The following is a 10505-nucleotide window of genomic DNA, read 5'->3' as shown; positions in this document are numbered from 1 at the left end:
GTGGCATATTGTATTTTTCGAAGTTTTTTTCAAATTTTTACCCGTCCCGGAATATCCCTAACAAAAAGCTTTAAAGTGCCTGATTTTCGCTATCTGCGAAGCCACTGTCCATTTTCCTGTGACGTCACATAGCGATGCCAATACGAACAGATGGTGGACAGCACAGCAAGATATAGCGACATTAGCTCAGATTCAGACTCGGATTTTAGCGGCTTAAGCGATTCAACAGATTACGCATGTATTGAAACGGATGGTTGGAGTATGGAGGCAGATAGCGAAGAAGAAACTGAAGCTACTGAGCAAATAGCTACTGATGCTATCCGGCCTTGTCTCCCTTAGCATCGCCGGTAAAATGTGCAGACCAAACGATCGGGACTTTCGCATCTTGTGACACTGGATCAACTTAAATCAGTCGATTGGTAAGTGTTTGTTTGGCATTAAATGTGGGTGGAGGGAAACGCTGGATGCAAATATAGCTACAAATGTACATACAGTAGCGTCACAGGAAAATGGACGGCTGGATTTACAGATATCGAAAATTAGGCACTTTAAAGGGGAACATTATCACAATTTCAGAAGGGTTAAAACCAATAAAAATCAGTTCCCAGTGGCATATTTTATTTTTCAAAGTTTTTTTCTAATTTTTACCCGTCCCGGAATATCCCTAACAAAAAGTTTTAAAGTGCCTGATTTTCGCTATCTGCGAAGCCACTGTCCATTTCCCTGTGACGTCACATAGCGATGCCAATACAAACAGATGGTGGATAGCACAGCAAGATATAGCGATATTAGCTCGAATTCAGACTCGGATTTCAGTGGTTTAAGCGATTCAACAGATTACGCATGTATTGAAACGGATGGTTGGAGTGTGGAGGCAGATAGCGAAGAAGAAACTGAAGCTATTGAGCAAATAGCTACTGATGCTATCCGGCCTTGTCTGCCTTAGCATTGCCGGTAAAATGTGCAGACCAAACAATCGGGACTTTCGCATCTTGTGACACTGGATCAACTTAAATCTGTCGATTGGTAAGTGTTTGTTCGGCATTAAATGTGGGTGGAGGGAAACGCTGGATGCAAATATAGCTACAAATGTACATACAGCTAGCCTAAATAGCATGTTAGCATCGATTAGCTGGCAGTCATGCCGCGACCAAATATGTCTGATTAGCACATAAGTCAACAACATCAACAAAACTCACCTTTGTGATTTAGTTGACTTTTATCGTTGGAATTGCATCTGCAGGTTATCCATACATCTCTGTGCCATGTCTGCCTTAGCATCTCCGTTAAAATGTGCAGACACTACGGCACATTCAATGGGGGTCTGGCGGCATATTTCTTTGACTTTATCGTTGCAAATGCATCTGCTTTGAGTGTCGCAGGATAGCCACACAATCTTGCCATCTCTGTAGTAGCATAGCTTTCGTCGGTAAAGTGTGCGGAACAAACGACTGACCGTTTCGTCGGCTTTCCCCGCACCCTCGTATTTTGAACAAATTTCGTCCAATTTCTTGCCACTTTCACATCTTTGGGTCCCTCCCTGTTAGTGTTAGGCCAACACACAGCCTAGGCATGATGTCTCCAAGGTACGGAAAACAGTCGAAAAAAACTGAAAATAACAGAGCTGAGACCCGGTGTTTGTAATGTGTTTGAGAAAATGGTGGCTTTATTACCTATGTGACGTCACGTTCTGACGTCATTGCTCCGAGAGCGATATATAGAAAGGCGTTTAATTCGCCAAAATTCACCCATTTAGAGTTCGGAAATCCATCCATCCATCCATCCATTCATCATCTTCCGCTTATCCGAGGTCGGGTCGCGGGGGCAGCAGCCTAAGCAGGGAAGCCCAGACTTCCCTCTCTCCAGCCACTTCGTCTAGCTCTTCCCGGGGGATCCCGAGGCGTTCCCAGGCCAGCCGGGAGACATAGTCTTCCCAACGTGTCCTGGGTCTTCCCCTTGGCCTCCTACCAGCTGGACGTGCCCTAAACACCTCCCTAGGGAGGCGTTCGGGTGGCATCCTGACCAGATGCCCGAACCACCTCATCTGGCTCCTCTCGATGTGAAGGAGCAGCGGCTTTACGTTGAGTTCCTCCCGGATGGCAGAGCTTCTCACCCTATTAAGGGAGAGCCCCGCCACCCGGCGGAGTAAACTCATTTCGGCCGCTTGTACCCGTGATCTTATCCTTTCGGTCATGACCCAAAGCTCATGACCATAGGTGAGGATGGGAACGTAGATCGACCGGTAAATTGAGAGCTTTGCCTTCCGGCTCAGCTCCTTCTTCACCACAACGGATCGGTACAACGTCCGCATTACTGAAGACGCGCACCGATCAGCCTGTCGATCTCACGATCCACTCTTCCCCCACTCGTGAACAAGACTCCTAAGTACTTGAACTCCTCCACTTGGGGCAGGGTCTCCTGCCCAACCCGGAGATGGCAAGTTCGGAAATCGGTTAAAAAAATATATGGTCTTTTTTCTGCAACATCAAGGTATATATTGATGCTTACATAGGTCTGGTGATAATGTTCCCTTTTAATACAGTGTTTTTCAACCTTTTTTGAGCCAAGGCACATTTTTTGCGTTGAAAAAATCCGGAGGCACGCCACCAGCAAAAATCATTAAAAAACAAAGCTCAGTTGACAGTAAAAAGACGTTGTCGCAATTGTTGTATGTGACTTTAAACCATAACCGAGCATGCATCAATATAGCTCTTGTCTCAAAGTAGGTGTACTGTCACCACCTGTCACATCACGCCGTGACTTATTTTGACGTTTTTGGTGTTTTCCTGTGTGTAGTGTTTTAGTTCTTGTCTTGCGCTCCTATTTTGGTGGCTTTTTCTCTTTTTTTTTTTTATATTTTCCTGTAGCTGTTTCATGTCTTTAAGGGATATTTCCCGCCGCTACTTTGTTTTAGCAATCAAGAATATTTCAATTGTTTTTATCCGTCTTTGTGGGGACATTAGTGATTGTTATGTCATGTTCGAATGTACTTTGTGGACGCCGTCTTTGTTCCACAGTAAGTCTTTGCTGTCGTCCAGCATTCTGTTTTTGTTTACTTTGTAGCCAGTTCAGTTTTAATTTCGTTCTGCACAGCCTTCTCTAAGCTTCAATGCCTTTTCTTAGAGGCACTCACCTTCTGTTTATTTTTGGTTTAAGCATTAGATATCTTTTTACCTGCACGCTGCCTCCCGCTGTTTTCGACATCTACAAAGCAATTAGCTACCGGCTGCCACCTACTGATATGGAAGAGTATTACACAGTTACTCTGCCGAACTCTAGACAGCACCGACACTCAAAAACAACACATAATTTTCAGACTATAATTACTGGTATGCAAACAATATTTTTAACCCAAATAGGTGAAATTAGAAAATCTTCCACGGCACACCAGACTGTATCTCACGGCACACTACTGTGCCGCGGCACAGTGGTTGAAAAACACTGATTTAATATACTCGAAAATGTACAAATGTCACTCTTGTGTAGTTGGGTTGGCACCGTTGGTAATAGCGCTAACATTATCGGTCGTATTAGTACCTGTTTTATTTACGTCAGAAGACAGCAGCTGCCTGGGATGAGATCGACGCGGTTCAAAACCTTGACACTTATTGCATGCTGTACGTTTAAATAGTTCAGTATTTCAACCTTGGACTTATTAAAAGTAGCGCTGTTGCAGTCTTTTTTTTATTAAAATGACGGCAAACTACTGTGCGCGTTTTTGGCCCGGGAAGACGCCATGTTGCTGATGTCACTTCGCACGTTGAGTAAATATGTCATCCCCAACCAGAAGAACTACTGGACAAAATGGCAAGTGATTCCAAGGAATTGATACACTGGGAAACAATTCTGAACAAGAACCGGTTTTTGATTCCCATCCCTAGTATTCCAAGAGTAAAGTTGTATTTTTATTGGAAAAAAGTTACATTATTCCGAAAATAAAGTTGTATATTATGAGATAAAAAGTTTCAACATTCCAAGATTAAAGTTTTATTTTAATTAGAAAGAGATTATTATATATTCCGAAAATAAAGTTGTATTTTTATGAAAATAAGTTATGTATTACGAGAAGGAAGTTTTGTTTTATGAGAAAAAAGTTACATTATTTCACAAAAATAAAGTTGTATTTTAATTTTTTTTAAAGTTATAGTATTCCAAGAATAAAGTTGTATTTTTATTACAAAAAAGTTGCAGTATTCCAAGAATAACGTATTTGTATGAGGAAAAAAGAGTATCAGTATTCCAAGATCAATGTTAGTTCTCAAAGTAGTTTATTAGAAAAAGTTTTATTTTCCAGGAATACAATTTTTTTTAATAAGAGAAACGTTTGGATATATTACAAGAATAAAGCTGTATTTTTATGATAAAAATAGTATTTCAAGAATATATTTTTTTTAAGTTATCTATTTTGAGAATAAATTTGTATTTTCATGAGAATTAAATATTCCAAGAACAAAGCTGTTTGTATTAGTACAAAAGTTGTGATACTTTCCAATAATAAAGGTGTATTTGTATGAGGAAAAAATTATATATTACAAGAGTAAAGTTGTATTGTATGAGAAAAACAATTGTTTTCCAAGAATAAAGTTGTATATTTATGAATATAAAAAGTTACAGTTTTCCAATAATAAAGTTGTATTTTTATAAGATAAAAGGTTACAGTATTCGAAGAATAAAGTTGTATTTTTATGAGGGAAAATTTATGATATAAGAATAAAGATGTATATTTGTGAGAGAAAAAGTTATGATCTACCAAGAATAAAATTGTATTTTATGAAAAAATAAATAAAAAAATGAAAAATTATATATATATATATATATATATTATTACAAAACTAAAGTTGTATTTTCATGATAAAAAAGTTAGTATTTCAAAAATATAAATATATTTTTATGTAAAGAAAAATTGAGATTAATTTCAAAAATAAAGTTGTATTTTAATGAGGAAAAAAAGTTAACAGTATTCCGAGAATTAATTTGTATTTTTATTAGAGTAAAACAAGTGTAATATATTCCAAGAATAAAGGTGTATTTTATGAGAAAAGTAGTTACACTATTCCAAGAATAAAGTTGTATTTATATTAGAACAAAAGTTACAGTACTCCATGAGTAAAGTTGTATTTTTATTAGAAAAAAGTTGCAATATTCCAAGAATAAAGAAGTATTTGTATGAGAAAAAAAAGCAGTATTATTCCGAGAATAAAGTTGTATTTTTGGGGGTACGACGAGGCGAAGTTTGGAGAGTGGCCGTGCCAGCAATCTGAGGGTTACTGGTTCAATCCCCACTTTCTACCATTCTAGTCACCTCCGTTTTGTCCTTGAGCAAGACACTTCACCCTTGCTCCTGATGGGTCCTGGCAGGCCCCTCCCTCGCAAGGCAGCTCCCGCCATCAGGGTGTGAATGTGGAAATAGTGTCAAAGCGCTCTGAGTTCCTTAAAACGGTAGAAAAGCACTATACAAGTACAACCCATTTACCATTTTATAAGAAAATATGTACAGTATTGAAAGAGTAACATTAAATTTTTATGAATAAAGTTATATTTTTGAGAAAAATAAATACAAGAATACATTTTGTTTTTATGAGAAAATAGTTCCAATATATTAAAATAATTGATTGTATTTTTATGAGATTACAAGAATAATTTTATTTTTTACAAGCATTAGGTCAAAATATTATGAAAACTAAACTTGATTTAAAAAGGAAAATATAGAAGTGTATTCCTTTTTAATAATCGTTACAAAAATAAAGTATAGTTTTACATATAAATGCTATTTTCTACCGCCTATCTCAGCTACAATCGGACGGAAGGCGGGGTACACCCTGGACAAGTCGCCACCTCATCGCAGGGCCAACACAGATAGACAGACAACATTCGCACTCACATTCACACACTAGGGCCAATTTAGTGTTGCCAATCAACCTATCCCCAGGTGCATGTCTTTGGAAGTGGGAGGAAGCCGGAGTACCCGGAGGGAACCCACGCATTCACGGGGAGAACATGCAAACTCCACACAGTAAGATCCCGAGCCTGGATTTGAACCCAGGACTGCAGGACCTTCGTATTGTGAGGCAGACGCACTAACCCCTCTTCCACCATGAATACATTACATATTAAAACTACCATTATTTTTTATATTCTAAAAAAATTCCCGACAATCTTTTTACTACCTACAATGTTTCCATAAAAAACAACTAAGACTTGAGTGTGAATTCAAACGAAATTTAAAAGAAAGCCATCAGTGTAGTGACAGCTATCCTGAAGCCTGGCGACAAAAGAAAGTCAACGCCATTTTTGATTTAAAAAACAAAACCAAAAACAAGAACAATCCCCCCTCTCCCCTAATCAAAGTGGCCCTTGAGCTCAATCATGGGGGGGGGGGGGGGGGCTCCCCCCAAACACTAATCATCATTTCCTTCCCCTCCTCTTTGCCTCCCTTGTGTGCAACATCCCCTTGCCTTTGATTGGCCTCTTAGAATGATTAGCGCACCACCTCCACCGAGGCTGCGGGGGGAAAAAAGGGAGGCGGTGGGTGCTGGGGGCCCCCCTGCTGTGCATACTGTACTGTAAAGAGGACCAGCGGGCCCCCCTCCCCTCAAACACTCACATTACCATCACTTGTCACATGATACATCCAATAAACAGTCAGAGTAGCCTCACTCACTCACCTACATGCATTCATCCTTCCCCAGGGGGTCTTGTATGATGCCGGTGCACAAAAACTGCCAACAAAAAAAAAACATATCAGTACTCCAACAGTGTACAAGCCTTACAAAAAAAAAAACATTTTGATAGGACATTTTCTTTGTCAGAGTCTGTGGCCACGGTAAAAGCTTTAACCATGTCATATTTGAATGTTTTTAAGTGTCATGCAAGTGTAAAAATAAGTTAACCACTGTTAAAAATTACACACATCCACTTTAATGATTTCGTAGTATGCATCACTTCTAAGTTTTCTCTTTAAAAATTGCTTCGCACTTCTAATTTTAGAGGTTCTTAAGTACTTTTTTTTTTTTTTTTTTTTAAAGGGGGAAATGCAAAAAACAGATAAGCAAAATTGGTTAATTTCTAAAAAAAGAAATAAAGAAACTACACAAATATTTCACAAAATACTTTAAATTATACATGTTTTTCTAGCCCCATTTTGGTGACTTTCCGAATAGTTTTCAGAATCATTTAGCAATATTTTCTTTAATCACATGTTTACCCTATCTGTAAAATACCAACATTAAAGAAGTTGCGGTTTAAATGTTTTTCTTCAATATTTGACAACACATTGTCCTTAATAATCACCGCACACACACACACACACACACACACAGTACAAATTATAGTACATACAGTCAATTTTCCCACAAATTTTTCATATGTGTGAGCAAACGCCAAAACTCCTTGAGAATTCAGTGGTGCACATATGAGCGACGGCAGACGTGCACACTGTTCTGCGCTTATCTTTTTATTCGATTTTGTGCGCGGCCTAGATTTGCCGTGAGCAGTGTGCAATTGCACAGGCGCCTACCTTACAGGGAACGTTGCATACAGTATATGTATACATTTCCTGATTGTTATTCAGATAATAATACATTATTTTTTATTCACTTCACTTCTTCTAATTTTTATATATGTATATATTTTTTTAAATACATTGTAATATTTTCTTATTTTAGCGTAAGAGATCCAGTTTGGTCCCGATGACTCCCATTATAATCACATATTTGTGCTGTATTGCTGACACAGTACAACACTTGTCCTATGAATACAGTTAGATTAGATTAGATAGTACTTTATTTATTCCGTCAGGAGAGTTCCTTCAGGAAAATTACAATTTTCAGCACAATCCCATTCAAGATCAGACAAACATTAAAGGGAGACAGAACAGGATCGCTGACGGGTCTGCCGGCTTCCAGCGCCCCTTACAAAAAAAGATGAGATACAGGTAAACAAGGGGGGGTGGGGGGGGGGGGAATAGAAGATTAAAATAAAATAAAAAAAATCGGTCTTATCCTGGGCCCTGGAGAGGGGGTACAGACTGAGGCCAAGGGAAAAAAAAAATTTAAAAATTTAAAAAAAAAGTTGCTAATAAAGCTATTCTACCTTCAAAATGAAAGGAAAACAAATGCCTTCAAAGTAAAAACTCAATACAATGGCAAAATACTTATACCAAAATATATGTCTCCAGCTTGTGAAATTATACATACATACAGACATATACATACACACATATATAAATATATGTGTGTGTGTGTGTGTGTGTGTGTGTGTGTGTGTGTGTGTGTGTGTATATATGTATATATGTATATATATATATATATATATATATATATATATATATATACACACACACACACATATATGGCAAATACTTGCATCCAGCACACCTTACAACAGTGGTAATAAAAGATGCAACCTATGCTTAAAAGAGAAACTGTTTATTATGGATCACCCAGACCTGTCATCCCTCAACAAGCGCAGTGAAATTATATCAGCATGCCGTCACAGACGGAAACACCTCCTAGGTAACACATGAGCCAATCACCACGCCCCCACGCCTGCCTGTACCTACCCACTCTGTGCCCTATATAAACCATGGTATGTGAATGCTTCCATTAAAATCTCCTGACGATTGAGGGAACCCCTCATGAAACAGTTCTGTAGAGATGAAGTAGTCTTGTGATTTTTCCCACACACATATATATATATATATATATATATATATATATATATATATATATATATATATATATATATTACAGTTTTATGAGAGGAACCTTTCTGGTACCTCAGGGTAAAAAGTATAACTTTATTTTTAAGGCTTGAGTATGCAAATAATTACTTATAGTTTGAATAGGACTATCGCTAATACTGGTACCTCAGGATTGATAGTTGTATCCTGTCCTTGAAGGCCTCAAAGTAGCAAAATAGTTTCAATGTTAAAACTTGCAAGTGTTCGGACGACGGCAATAAATAAGCAAAAGAGGCGAGCAGAATGTTCTTTGAGGACATCGTGGTCGCCACGGCCCGCAGCCTTAAATGACGAGCACTTTGAAGTGACAATCTCTCCCAAGTTAATTTGTCTTCAGTCACAAGTGCTCAGGGCGGCCGTTGTGCAATCACCACAAAGACCAAAAGAAACACAACGACGCTGTGGCTTTGATATGCTGCTTGATAGGAGTCCACCTAAAGGCGACACACGTCACTCCACTAAGTAGTAGTTTTATAGTGGCATAGTCGTACTGTACTACTCTAGTAATATTACATTATTCACTACATGCTTTGACTCATAGAAGCCTGCAGTTCAATGCACCATTAAAGTTTTGGATTCTTTATTTGGAGTTATGTGCCCTTTTGTAAATGCCCATTTTTGCTTACTTTGTTGTTGCTTCTGTTCTTTATCTATTTATATCTTTAAAACATTAATATTATTATTATTATTATTGCTATTATGTACCCCGCTTTCCGCCCGATTGTAGCTGAGATAGGCTCCAGCGCCCCCCCGCACCCCAAAGGGAATAAGCAGTAGAAAATGGATGGATGGGATGGATCGTTGAAACATAACTTGTGAGCATTTTTCTAATGCATTTGCAGTATAAATAAACAATAATTTTTGTCGTACTGAAAAACACAGTCAATAAACTGTACGTGTTAATATTTAAATGGTTTGTTTTGTAAAAAAAAAAAAAAGTCAACCTTTTTTGACAACATTAATAATTCTTTAATTCATGTTGTTTTTAGTTGTTTTATTTAATTGTAAACAACTAATTGTCTATACAGTATTATAATTATTATCAGTACTAAACTCTAATCATAATATTATGTATTTAATCTATTTTTACTTTTATTATTTTGTAACTACTATTATCAGCATTTCCATTTTTCCCTCTGACCTTCTCTTGTGTTATTTACAATTATTTACAATTAGTAGTAGAGAAGTAGGAGTGGTAGTATTGGCAGTAATTGAACAGTTCTTTTTGCTAATAAGTAAGTAAGTTGTTTTCTCAATTCTCTATTATTGATCAATTATTGAATGATAGTAATGAGCAGTATTCCTTATATTTTGGTTAACTAATGCTATATATATATATATATATATATATATATATATATATATATATATATATATATATATATACACTACACATATATGTATATACACTACATATATACAGTATATGTATGTGTATATATATATATACATATGTGTGTATGTATATATATATATGTATACATATTTATGTATACATACATATGTATTTATATATATATATATATATATATATATATATATGTATGTATACTTGTGTGAATATGTATATATATATATTTGTGTATGTATGTATATATATATATATATATATATATATATATAACTAACATGCTTCCAGTAAAAATATTAGAAACAGCTCCCTCCATATGAGATACAACGGTGTTCCACAAAATTTGACCATAATAAACAAAATTAAAATAAAACAATTCAAATCCGACCATTATTATTATTACCTTTTTTGTAC

Source organism: Nerophis ophidion, linkage group LG08, assembly GCF_033978795.1.
Source record: "Nerophis ophidion isolate RoL-2023_Sa linkage group LG08, RoL_Noph_v1.0, whole genome shotgun sequence".
Classification (NCBI taxonomy): domain Eukaryota; kingdom Metazoa; phylum Chordata; class Actinopteri; order Syngnathiformes; family Syngnathidae; genus Nerophis; species Nerophis ophidion.
Note: the sequence above shows the minus strand (reverse complement) of the source record.